The sequence below is a fragment of the Arachis stenosperma genome, chromosome 1 (genome assembly GCF_014773155.1).
Source record: "Arachis stenosperma cultivar V10309 chromosome 1, arast.V10309.gnm1.PFL2, whole genome shotgun sequence".
Taxonomy (NCBI): domain Eukaryota; kingdom Viridiplantae; phylum Streptophyta; class Magnoliopsida; order Fabales; family Fabaceae; genus Arachis; species Arachis stenosperma.
The window spans coordinates 113,892,358-113,905,379 of NC_080377.1; the positions used below are offsets into that span (position 1 = coordinate 113,892,358).

Here is a 13,022-nt window from a genome sequence, read left to right on the forward strand (position 1 = left end):
GAACCAACAGCTGATTAGTCGTGCTGTGACAGAGCATTTGGACCGTTTTCACTGAGAGGATGGGAGGTAGCCACTGACAATGGTGACACCCTACATACAGCTTGCCATGGAAGGAACTTTGCACTTTGGAATTGAGTTGAATATTACATTACAGGAATTCAGAAGACAAAGCATCTCCAAAACTCCAACATATTCTCCATTATTAAAGTAACAATTATTTATTTCACGCTCTTTTATTTTTCTAATAATTCCTACTGATAATTTCAATTGATATCCTGACTAAGAATAATAAAATAAACATAGCTTGCTTCAAACCAATAATCTCCGTGGGATCGACCCTTACTCACGTAAGGTATTACTTGGACGACCCAGTGCACTTGCTGGATAGTTGTGCGGATTGCAAAAGTGTGATTGCAATTTCGTGCACCAAGTTTTTGGCGCCGTTGCCAGGGAAAGAAAAAGCAATGAATTTTACAAAATGCAATAACATATGAATCACAATTTCGTGCACCAAGTTTTTGGCGCCGTTGCCGGGGATTATTCGAGTTTGAACAACTAAAGGTTTATTTTGTTGCTTAGATTAGGAATAATTTATTTTTGTTGTTATAGAGTCATTAAATTCTGAGTCCTTTCTTCCCTTTTCAAATTTTTTTAAAAAAAATAAATAAATATTATTTTTCTTTATCAATTTCTAATTTTCGTGAGTTTAGTGTCTTGTTCTAAGTTTGGTGTCAATTGCATGTTTTTCCTTGTCTCTTAATTTTTAGAATTGCATGTTCTTGTTCTTCCTTGATCTTCAAATTGTTCTTGTCAATTTTTCTTGTTTGATCTTTGGTTTGTCTTGTTCTGTGTCTTTTCTTGTTTTTCTTGTGCTTTTTCAAAACATTAGTTTTCAAAAAAATTTATTCTTATCTATAAAAATAATACATCTTTAAAATACGTTACATTTTTAGCTCAATTGGTTAGAGTGTTGGCTTATGTTCTTGGCAATTGGGTATCTTCTTTTTAAAACCTTTTCTTCAAAAATAATTTTTCTTGATTTAATCTTGTGCCAAACTTTAAGTTTGGTGTTTTCTTGTTGATCTTTATTTAATTTTCGAAAATTTATCTTGGTTTTCTAAAAATTTTATGTTTGGTGTTCTTTCTTTTGTTCTTGGTGTTCTTGTGAATCTTCAAGGTGTTCTTGAGTCTTTCTTGTGTTTTGATCTTAAAATTTTTAAGTTTGGTGTTCCTTGGTGTTTTCCCTCCAAAATTTTCGAAAATAAGGAGCATTAGATCTAAAAATTTTAAGTCTTGTGTTTTTTGTGTGTTTTTCTCTTTCATCATAAAATTTAAATTTCAAAAAAAATATATTTTCTAACTAATTTTAAACTACATTTTCGAAATTTTTATATAAAAATTCAGATTTCAATTTCAAAATTTTTCAATTCTTATCTTTTTAATATATATTTTATTATCTTTTTCAAAAATTTTATCCTAACCACTTTCTCCTTTTCCTCAAATTTTTCGAAAATCTTCACAAAATATTTTCAATTTCTTTTTTTTTATTTTATTTCATTTTTATTTATTTTATTTTTATTTTATTTTATAAAATAAATTTTTATAAAATAAATAATATCAACATACATATCATCTCCCTTGTTCTATCATGGAATTAAGTGGAAATGAACCGTCCAGGAGGACTCTGGGGTCATATGCTAACCCCACTACTGCTTTATATGGGAGTAGTATATGTATACCCTCCATTGGAGTTAGTAGCTTTGAGTTGAATCCTCAGCTCATTATCATGGTGCAGTAAAGCTGCCAGTATTCTGGTCTTCCACATGAAGAACCTACATAGTTTCTGGCACAATTTTTACAAATTGCTGACACAGTACATGATAACGAAGTAGATCAGGATGTCTACAGATTATTACTGTTTCCATTTCCTATAAAAAATCAAGCTAAGAGGTGGTTAAATAACCAACCTAAGAACAGCATAAGGACATGAAAACAGCTGTCAGAAAAATTTCTGAATCACTATTTTCCTCCAAAACGGATGACACAGCTAAGGCTGAGCATCCAAGGCTTCAAACAATGAGATAATGAATCTCTTTATGATGCTTGGGAGAGATACAGAGAGATGCTGAGAAAATGCCCCTCTGAAATGTTTTCAGAGTGGGTGCAATTAGACATCTTCTACTATGGGCTTACAGAAAAAGCTCAGATTTCTCTAGATCACTCAGCTGGTGGATCTATACATATGAGAAAAATAATTGAAGAAGCTCAAGAGCTTATTGATACAGTTGCCAGAAATCAGCATCTGTACCTAAGTAGTGAATCTTCCATGAAAGAAGAAGCTAAAACAGTAACTGCTAAACTCAGTCTTGTAGATCAGGCTAATGAATTCAATCAGCAGCTGGATTTTCTAACTCAGCAGCTAGCCGAATTCAAGGAAATACTACAAGAAACAAGAATGGCTAACAGGAATATGGAAGTACAGTTAAAGCAAACAGAAAAGTAACTGTCAAAACAAATAACAGAAGAATGCCAAGCAGTTCAATTAAGAAGTGGGAAAACATTAAATACCTCACTTCAAAGCAGCAGGAAGCCAAGAAATGAACAAATGGCTACTCAAAATCCCTTTGAGGACAATCAGAGCCCAGAGAGGAATAATGCTGGCGCTGAACGCCCAAACCATGCTCATTCCTGGCGTTCAACGCCAAAAACAAGCAAGGACTTGGCGTTGAACGCCCAAAGGGAGCACAGTTCTGGCGTTCAGACGCCAGAAACAAATAAGGAGCTAACGTCTAACGCCACTCCAGCTTCCACCCCTGGTATTCAAATGCCAGTGGGGGATCAGACACATACAAGTGCTGATAACAACCCTTCCAAAAAGGCTTCCCAATTCACATCTGTAGGCAATAAACCTGCAGCAACTAAGGTTGAGGAATACAAAGCCAAAATGCCTTATTCTCAAAAACTCCGCCAAGCGGAACAGGATAAGCAATTTGCCCGCTTTGCAGACTATCTCAGGACTCTTGAAATAAAGATTCCATTTGCAGAAGCACTTGAGCAAATACCCCTTATGCTAAGTTCATGAAAGAGATCTTAAGTCATAAGAAGGATTGGAGGGAAACTGAAAAAGTTTACCTCACTGAAGAATGCAGTGCAGTCATTCTGAAAAGCTTACCTGAGAAGCTTAAAGATCCCGGGAGCTTTATGATACCATGCACATTAGAGGGTAATTGTACCAAGCAAGCTCTATGTGACCTTAGGGTAAGTATCAACCTAATACCTGCATCTATTATCACAAAGCTTGGTTTGACTGAAGAAGTCAAACCAACCCGGATATGTCTTCAACTTGCTGATGGCTCCATTAAATACCCATCAGGCGTGATTGAAGATATGATTGTCAAGGTTGGGCCATTTGCCTTTCCCACTAACTTTGTGGTACTAGAAATAGAGGAGCACAAGAGTGCAACTCTCATTCTAGGAAGACCTTTCCTAGCAACTGGCCGAACCCTCATTGACGTTTAAAAAGGGGAAGTAACCCTGAGAGTCAATGAGGAGGAGTTCAAGTTGAATGTTTTCAAAGCTATGCAACATCCAGACACTCCAAATGACTGCATGAGTGTTGATATCATTGACTCTCTGGTAAGAGAGGTCAATATGGCTGAGAGTCTCGAATCAGAGCTGGAGGATATCTTTAAAGATGTTCAGCCTGATTTGGAGGAATCAGAGAGAATAATAGAACCTCTGAAAATCCCTCAGGAAGAGGAGAAACCTCCCAAACCCGAGCTCAAACCATTACCACCTTCCCTGAAATATGCATTTCTGGGAGAAGGTGATACCTTTCCTATAATCATAAGCTCTACCTTAGAGCCACAGGAAGAGGAAGCACTAATTCAAGTGCTAAGGACACGCAAGACAGCTCTTGGGTGGTCCATCAATGATCTTAAGGGCATTAGCCCAGCCAGATGCATGCACAAGATCCTATTGGAGGGTGACGCCAAGCCAGTGGTCCAACCACAAAGGCGGCTGAATCCAGCCATGAAGGAAGTGGTGCAGAAGGAGGTCACTAAATTACTAGAGGCTGGGATTATTTATCCTATTTCTGATAGCCCCTGGGTAAGCCCTGTCCAAGTCGTTCCTAAGAAGGGAGGCATGACAGTGGTTCATAATGAAAAAAATGAACTGGTTCCTACAAGAACAGTTACAGGGTGGCGTATGTGTATTGATTATAGAAGGCTCAATACAGCCACCAGAAATGATCATTTTCCTTTACCATTCATAGACCAGATGCTAGAAAGACTAGCAGGTTGGTGCGCGAAATTGTGATCACTACACAACTTTGCACAACTAACCAGCAAGTGCACTGGGTCGTCCAAGTAATAAACCTTACGCGAGTAAGGGTCGATCCCACGGAGATTGTTGGTATGAAGCAAGCTATGGTCACCTTGTAAATCTTAGTCAGGCAGACTCAAATGGGTATAGTGATATACGAATAAAGCATAAAGATAAAGATAGAGGTACTTATGTAATTCATTGGTAGGAACTTCAAATAAGTGTATGAAGATGCCTTCCCTTCCGTCTCTCTGCTTTCCTACTGTCTTCATCCAATCCTTCTTACTCCTTTCCATGGCAAGCTTATGTAGGGTTTCACCGTTGTCAGTGGCTACCTCCCATCCTCTCAGTGAAAATGTTCCTATGCTCTGTCACAGCATATGGCTAATCAGCTGTCGGTTCTCGGTCAGGCCGGAATAAAATCCATCGATTCTTTTGCGTCTGTCACTAACGCCCCGCCTGCTAGGAGTTTGAAGCACGTCACAGTCATTCAATCATTGAATCCTACTCAGAATACCACAGACAAGGTTAGACCTTCCGGATTCTCTTGAATGCCGCCATCAGTTCTTGCCTATACCACGAAGACTCCGGTTAAAGAATCCAAGATAAACATTAGAGCCTTGTTTGCTTGTAGAACAAGAGTGGTTGTCAGTCACTTTGTTCATAAGTGAGAATGATGATGAGCGTCACATAATCATCACATTCATCATGTTCTTGGGTGCAAATGAATATCTTGGACAAAGAACAAGCGGAATTGAATAGAAGAACAATAGTAATTGCATTAATACTCGAGGTACAGCAGAGCTCCACACCTTAATCTATGGTGTGTAGAAACTCCACCGTTGAAAATACATAAGAACAAGGTCTAGGCATGGCCGAATGGCCAGCCTCCCAATGATCTAAGAACTAGATGTCCAAAGATGATCAAAGGATCTAAAAATAATCCAAAGATGAAAATACAATAGTAAGAGGTCCTATTTATAAGAAACTAGTAGCCTAGGGTGTACAGAAATGTGTAAATGACATAAAAATCCACTTCCGGGCCCACTTGGTGTGTGCTTGGGCTGAGCAATGAAGACATTTCGTGTAGAGACTCTTCTTGGAGTTAAACGCCAGCTTTTATGCCAATTTGGGCGTTTAACTCCCATTTAGGTGCCAGTTCCGGCGTTTAACGCTGGAATTTCTGAGGGTGACTTTGAACGCCGGTTTGGGCCATCAAATCTTGGGCAAAGTATGGACTATCATATATTGCTGGAAAGCCCAGGATGTCTACTTTCCAACGCCGTTGAGAGCGCGCCAATTGGGCTTCTGTAGCTCCAGAAAATCCACTTCGAGTGCAGGGAGGTCAGAATCCAACAGCATCTGCAGTCCTTTTCAGTCTCTGGATCAGATTTTTGCTCAGATCCCTCAATTTCAGCCAGAAAATACCTGAAATCACAGAAAAACACACAAACTCATAGTAAAGTCCAGAAAAGTGAATTTTAACTAAAAACTAATAAAAATATACTAAGAACTTAACTAAAACTACTAAAACATACTAAAAACAATGCCAAAAAGGGTACAAATTATCCGCTCATCACAACACCAAACTTAAATTGTTGCTTGTCCCCAAGCAACTGAAAATCAAATAAGATAAAAAGAAGAGAATATACTATAGACTCCAAATTATCAATGAAACTTAGCTCCAAATTAGATGAGCGGGACTAGTAGCTTTTTGCCTCCAAACAGTTTTGGCATCTCACTTTATCCTTTGAAATTCAGAATGATTGGCTTCTTTAGGAACTCAGAATCCAGATAATGTTATTGATTCACCTAGTTAAGTATGATGATTCTTGAACACAGCTACTTATTGAGTCTTGGCCGTGGCCCAAAGCACTCTGTCTTCCAGTATTACCACCGGATACACACATGCCACAGACACATAATTGGGTGAACCTTTTCAGATTGTGACTCAACTTTGCTAGAGTCCCCAATTAGAGGTGTCCAGGGTTCTTAAGCACACTCTTTTTGCCTTGGATCACAACTTTATTTCTTTCTTTTTCTTTCTTTTTTTTTCTTTCTCCTTTTTTTCGTTTTTCTCCTTCTTTTTCTCTTTTTTTTTTTGTATTCACTGCTTTTTCTTGCTTCAAGAATCATGTTTATGATTTTTCAGATCCTCAGTAACATGTCTCCTTTTTCATCATTCTTTCAAGAGCCAACAATTTTAACATTCATGAACAACAAATTCAAAAGACATATGCACTGTTCAATCATACATTCAGAAAACAAAAAGTATTGTCACCACATCAAACTAATTAAGCTAGTTTTAAAGATGAATTCGAAATCCTGTACTTCTTGTTCTTTTGTAATAAAAACAGTTTTCTTTTAAGAAAGGTGATGGATTCATAGGACATTCATAACTTTAAGGCATAGACACTAAGACACTAATGATCATAAGACACAAACATAGCCAAACATAAGCATGAAAATTTCGAAAAACAGGAAAATAAAGAACAAGGAGATTAAAGAACGGGTCCACCTCAGTGATGGCGGCTTGTTCTTCCTCTTGAAGGTCTTATGGAGTGCTTGAGCTCCTTAATGTCTCTTCCTTGCCTTTGTTGCTCCTCTCTCATGATTCTTTGATCTTCTCTAATTTCATGGAGGAGGATGGAATGTTCTTGATGCTCCACCCTTAGTTGTCCCATGTTGGAACTCAACTCTCATAGGCAGGTGTTAATTTGCTCCCACTAGTCTTGTGGAGAAAAGTGCATCCCTTGAGGCATCTCAGGGATCTCATGATGAGTGGGGTCTTTTGTTTGCTCCATCCTTTTCTTAGTGATGGGCTTGAGGTCATGCCTTCTCAGTTGAACCGGCTTCCCTTTTGAATCTCTCTTCCATTGAGCGCCCTCTTCACAAATGTCTGTGAGGACTTGGTCCAACCTTTGATCAAAGTTGACCCTTTTTGAGTTTGAAAGGGACCTCATGGATCACCTTCTTCAAGGCCACAACTTCATAGAAGTGGTATTGATGCACCCTTGAGATGAATCTCTCCATCTCCCATGACTCGGAGGTGGAAGCTTTTGCCTCCCTTTTCCTCTTTCTAGAGGTTTCTCCGGCCTTGGATGCCATAAATGGTTATGGAAAAACAAAAAGCAATGCTTTTACCACACCAAACTTAAAAGGTTTGCTCGTCCTCGAGCAAAAGAAGAAAGAAGAGAGTAGAAGAAGAAGAAATAGAGGAGAGGGAGATGGCTTTGTGGTTCGGCCAAAAGGGGAAGAAGTAGTGTTTAGGGTGTGTGAAAATGAAGGGGTGAAGATGGGTTTGGATAGGTGAAGGGTTTTTGGGGAAGAGTGGTTGAGGTGATTGGTGAATGGGTGAAGAAGAAAGAGGATGGTAGGGTTGGTGGGGATCCTGTGGGGTCCACAAATCCTGAGGTGTCAAGGAAAAGTCATCCCTGCACCAAATGGCATTCAAAATCACGTTTTGAGCCAATTCTGGCGTTAAACGCCGGGCTGGTGCCCATTTCTGGCGTTTAACGCTAGGTTCTTGCCCTTTTCTGGCGTTTAACGCCAGTCTGGTGCCCCTTTCTGGCGTTAAACGCCCAGAATGGTGCCAGACTGGGCGTTAAACGCCCATCTGCTAGCCTTACTGGCGTTTAAACGCCAGTAAGTTCTTCCTCCAGGGTGTGCTATTTTTCTTCCTGTTTTTCATTCTGTTTTTGCTTTTTCAATTGATTTTGTGACTTCTCATGATCATCAACCTACAAAAAAACATAAAATAACAAAAGAAAATAGATAAAATATAACATTGGGTTGCCTCCCAACAAGCGCTTCTTTAATGTCAGTAGCTTGACAGATGGCTCTCATGGAGCCTTACATTTTCTCAGAGCAATGTTGGAACCTCCCAACACCAAACTTAGAGTTTGAATGTGGGGGTTCAACACCAAACTTAGAGTTTGGTTGTGGCCTCCCAACACCAAACTTAGAGTTTGACTGTGGGGGCTCTGTTTGACTCTGATTTGAGAGAAGCTCTTCATGCTTCCTCTCCATGATGACAGAGGGATATCCTTGAGCCTTGAACACCAAGGATTCTTCATTCACTTGAATGATCAACTCTCCTCTATCAACATCAATCACAGCCTTTGCTGTGGCCAGGAAGGGTCTGCCAAGGATGATGGTTTCATCCATGCACTTCCCAGTCTCTAGGATTATGAAATCCGCAGGGATGTAATGGTTTTCAATCTTCACCAAAACATCCTCTACAAGTCCATGAGCTTGTTTTCTTGAGTTGTCTGCCATCTCCAATGAGATTCTTGCAGCTTGCACCTCAAAGATCCCTAACTTCTCCATTACAGAGAGAGGCATGAGGTTTACACTTGACCCTAAGTCACACAGAGCCTTCTTGAAGGTCATGTTGCCTATGGTACAAGGTATTGAAAACTTCCCAGGATCTTGTCTCTTTTGAGGTAATTTCTGCCTAGACAAGTCATCCAGTTCTTTGGTGAGCAAAGGAGGTTCATTCTCCCAAGTCTCATTTCCAAATAACTTGTCATTTAGCTTCATGATTGCTCCAAGGTATTTAGCAACTTGCTCTTTAGTGACATACTCATCCTCTTCAGAGGAAGAATACTCATCAGAGCTCATGAAAGGCAGAAGTAAGTCCAATGGAATCTCTATGGTCTCATTTTGAGCCTCAGATTCCCATGGTTCCTCATTGGGGAACTCAAGGGAGGTCAGTGCACGCCCACTGAGGTCTTCCTCAGTGGCGTTCACTTCCTCTCCTTCCTCTCCAAATTCGGCCATGTTGATGGCCTTGCACTCTCCTTTTGGATTTTCTTCTGTGTTGCTTGGGAGAGTACTAGGAGGGAGTTCAGTAACTTTCTTGCTCAGCTGTCCCACTTGTGCCTCCAAATTCCTAATGGAGGACCTTGTTTCAGTCATGAAACTTTGAGTGGTTTTGATTAGATCAGAGACCATAGTTGCTAAGTCAGAGGGGTTCTGCTTAGAATTCTCTGTCTGTTGCTGAGAAGATGATGGAAAAGGCTTGCCATTGCTAAACCTGTTTCTTCCACCATTATTGTTGTTAAAACCTTGTTGAGGTCTTTCTTGATTCTTCCATGAGAAATTTGGGTGATTTCTCCATGAAGAATTATAAGTGTTTCCATAGGGTTCTCTTAGGTAATTCACCTCTTCCATTGAAGGGTTCTCAGGATCATAGGCTTCTTCTTTAGATGAAGCATCCTTAGTACTGCTTGGTGCACTTTGCATTCCAGACAGACTTTGAGAAATCAAATTGACTTGTTGAGTCAATATCTTGTTCTGAGCCAAAATGGCATTCAGAGTATCAATCTCAAGAACTCCTTTCTTCTGATTGGTCCCATTGTTCACAGGATTCCTTTCAGAAGTGTACATGAATTGGTTATTTGCAACCATTTCAATTAGCTCTTGAGCTTCTGTAGGCGTCTTCTTCAAATGAAGAGATCCTCCAGCAGAGCTATCCAAAGACATCTTGGATAGTTCAGAGAGACCATCATAGAAAATACCTATGATGCTCCATTCAGAAAGCGTGTCAGAAGGACATTTTCTGATCAATAGTTTGTATCTTTCCCAAGCTTCATAGAGGGATTCTCCATCCTTCTGTCTGAAGGTTTGGACTTCCACTCTAAGCTTACTCAATTTTTGAGGTGGAAAGAACTTTGCCAAGAAGGCATTGACTAGCTTTTCCCATGAGTCCAGGCTTTCTTTAGGTTGTGAGTCCAACCATGTCCTAGCTCTGTCTCTTACAGCAAAAAGGAATAGCATAAGTCTGTAGACCTCAGGGTCTACCCCATTAGTCTTGACAGTGTCACAGATTTGCAAGAATTCAGCTAAAAACTGATGAGGATCTTCCAATGGAAGTCCATGAAACTTGCAATTCTGTTGCATTAGAGAAACTAATTGAGGCTTAAGCTCAAAGTTGTTTGCTCCAATGGCAGGGATAGAGATGCTTCTCCCATAGAAATCGGGAGTAGGTGCAGTAAAGTCACCCAGCACCTTCCTTGCATTGTTGGCATTGTTGTTGTTTTCGGCTGCCATGTGTTCTTCTTCCTTGAAGAATTCGGTCAGGTCCTCTACAGAGAGTTGTGCTTTAGCTTCTCTTAGCTTTCGCTTCAAGGTCCTTTCAGGTTCAGGATCAGCTTCAACAAGAATGCCTTTGTCTTTGTTCCTGCTCATATGAAGGAGAAGAGAACAAGAAAATATGGAATCCTCTATGTCACAGTATAGAGATTCCTTGAGGTGTCAGAGGAAAAGAAAAGTAGAAGACAGAAGTAGAAAATTCGAACTTGTCAAAGAAGATGGAGTTCGAATTTTACATTAAGGAATAGTGTTAGTCCATAAATAGAAGGATGTGAGAAGAAGGGGAGTAATTTTCGAAAAGTAAGTAAAGGATTTTGAAAATATTTTTGAAAAACACTACTTGATTTTCGAAAATGAAAGTGGAAAAGAAATCAAGTGATTTTTGAAAAAGATTTTGAAATTAGAAATCAAAAAGATTTGATTGAAAACTATTTTGAAAAAGAGGTGGTTAAGAAGATATGATTAGTTTTAAAAAGATGTGATTGAGAAGATATGATTTGAAAAACATTTTAAAAAGATTTGATTTTGAAAAATAAAAACTTGGCTACAAGAAAAGATATGATTCAAACATTAAACCTTTCTCAACAGAAAGGGCAACATACTTGAAATGTTGAATCAAATCATTAATTGATAGCAAGTATCTTTGAAAAAGGAAAGAGATTAATTTTGAAAACATTTGATTGAAAAGATATGATTTGAAAAAGATTTGATTTTGAAAAACTTTGAAGACTTGAAAAAAAATTGATTTGAAAACAAAATCCTCCCCCTTGTGCCATCCTGGCGTTAAACGCCCAGAATGGTGCACATTCTGGCGTTTAACGCCCAAAATACTACCCTTTTGGGCGTTAAACGCCCAACCAGGTATCCTGGCTGGCGTTTAAACGCCAGTCTGTCTTTCTTCACTGGGCGTTTTGAACGCCCAGCTTTTTCTGTGCAATTCCTCTGCTGTATGTTCTGAATCTTCAATTCTCTGTATTATTGACTTGAGAAGATACAAATTAAAAATATTTTTGGATTTTTAATAATCAAAATGCAACTAAAATCAAATAACAATGCATGCAAGACACCAAACTTAGCAGTTTGTATACTACTGACACTAATGAGAATGCATATGAGACACACAAAACACTCAAGTCAAGAGAATTAAAAATCAGAGTAATAAAATCATCAAGAACAACTTGAAGATTAATGAAGACACATGCATGAATGCAAAAAGAACAGAAACATGCAATTGACACCAAACTTAACATGAGACTCTAGACTCAAACAAGAAACATAAAATATTTTTGATTTTTTATGATTTTGTAAATTTTTTTTGTGCTTTTTCGAAAATTATATGGAAAAGAAAATAAAGGTATCAAAATTCTTAATGAGAATTCCAGGAATCATGCAATGTTAGTCTAAAGCTTTAGTCTAAAGGAATTAGACATGGCTAGCCAAGCTTCAGCAGGACATTGCATTCAAGAGCTAAATTGATGAAGATCAATCAGCTTTGGTGATGACAAGAACATCACCTTGAAACACTAGAATTCATTCTTAAGAACTCTGAAGAAAAACACCTAATCTAAGCAACAAGATGAACCGTCAGTTGTCCATACTCGAACAATCCCCGGCAACGGTGCCAAAAACTTGGTGCGCGAAATTGTGATCACTACACAACTTTGCACAACTAACCAGCAAGGTGCACTGGGTCGTCCAAGTAATAAACCTTACGCGAGTAAGGGTCGATCCCACGGAGATTGTTGGTATGAAGCAAGCTATGGTCACCTTGTAAATCTTAGTCAGGCAGACTCAAATGGGTATAGTGATATACGAATAAAGCATAAAGATAAAGATAGAGGTACTTATGTAATTCATTGGTAGGAACTTCAGATAAGCGTATGAAGATGCCTTCCCTTCCGTCTCTCTGCTTTCCTACTGTCTTCATCCAATCCTTTTTACTCCTTTCCATGGCAAGCTTATGTAGGGTTTCACCGTTGTCAGTGGCTACCTCCCATCCTCTCAGTGAAAATGTTCCTAGCTCTGTCACAGCATATGGTAATCAGCGGTTTCCGGTCAGGCCGGAATAAAATCCATCGATTCTTTTGCGTCTGTCACTAACGCCCCGCCTGCTAGGAGTTTGAAGCACGTCACAGTCATTCAATCATTGAATCCTATTCAGAATACCACAGACAAGGTTAGACCTTCCGGATTCTCTTGAATGCCGCCATCAGTTCTTGCCTATACCACGAAGACTCTGGTTAAAGAATCCAAGAGATAAACATTAGAGCCTTGTTTGCTTGTAGAACAAGAGTGGTTGTCAGTCACTTTGTTCATAAGTGAGAATGATGATGAGCGTCACATAATCATCACATTCATCATGTTCTTGGGTGCAAATGAATATCTTGGACAAAGAACAAGCGGAATTGAATAGAAGAACAATAGTAATTGCATTAATACTCGAGGTACAGCAGAGCTCCACACCTTAATCTATGGTGTGTAGAAACTCCACCGTTGAAAATACAAAAGAACAAGGTCTAGGCATGGCCGAATGGCCAGCCTCCCAATGATCTAAGAACTAGATGTCCAAAGATGATCAAAGGATCTAAAAATAATCCAAA

General features: G+C 39.1%; 1 non-coding gene across 1 annotated transcript; it reads left to right on the plus strand.

Moving 5' to 3' along the window:
- Positions 1-9,867: 9,867 nt before the first annotated feature.
- On the plus strand, positions 9,868-9,975 carry LOC130948415 (small nucleolar RNA R71). Its single transcript, XR_009073045.1, has one exon. It is a non-coding gene; the product is annotated as a small nucleolar RNA R71 (small nucleolar RNA).
- Positions 9,976-13,022: the final 3,047 nt, after the last annotated feature.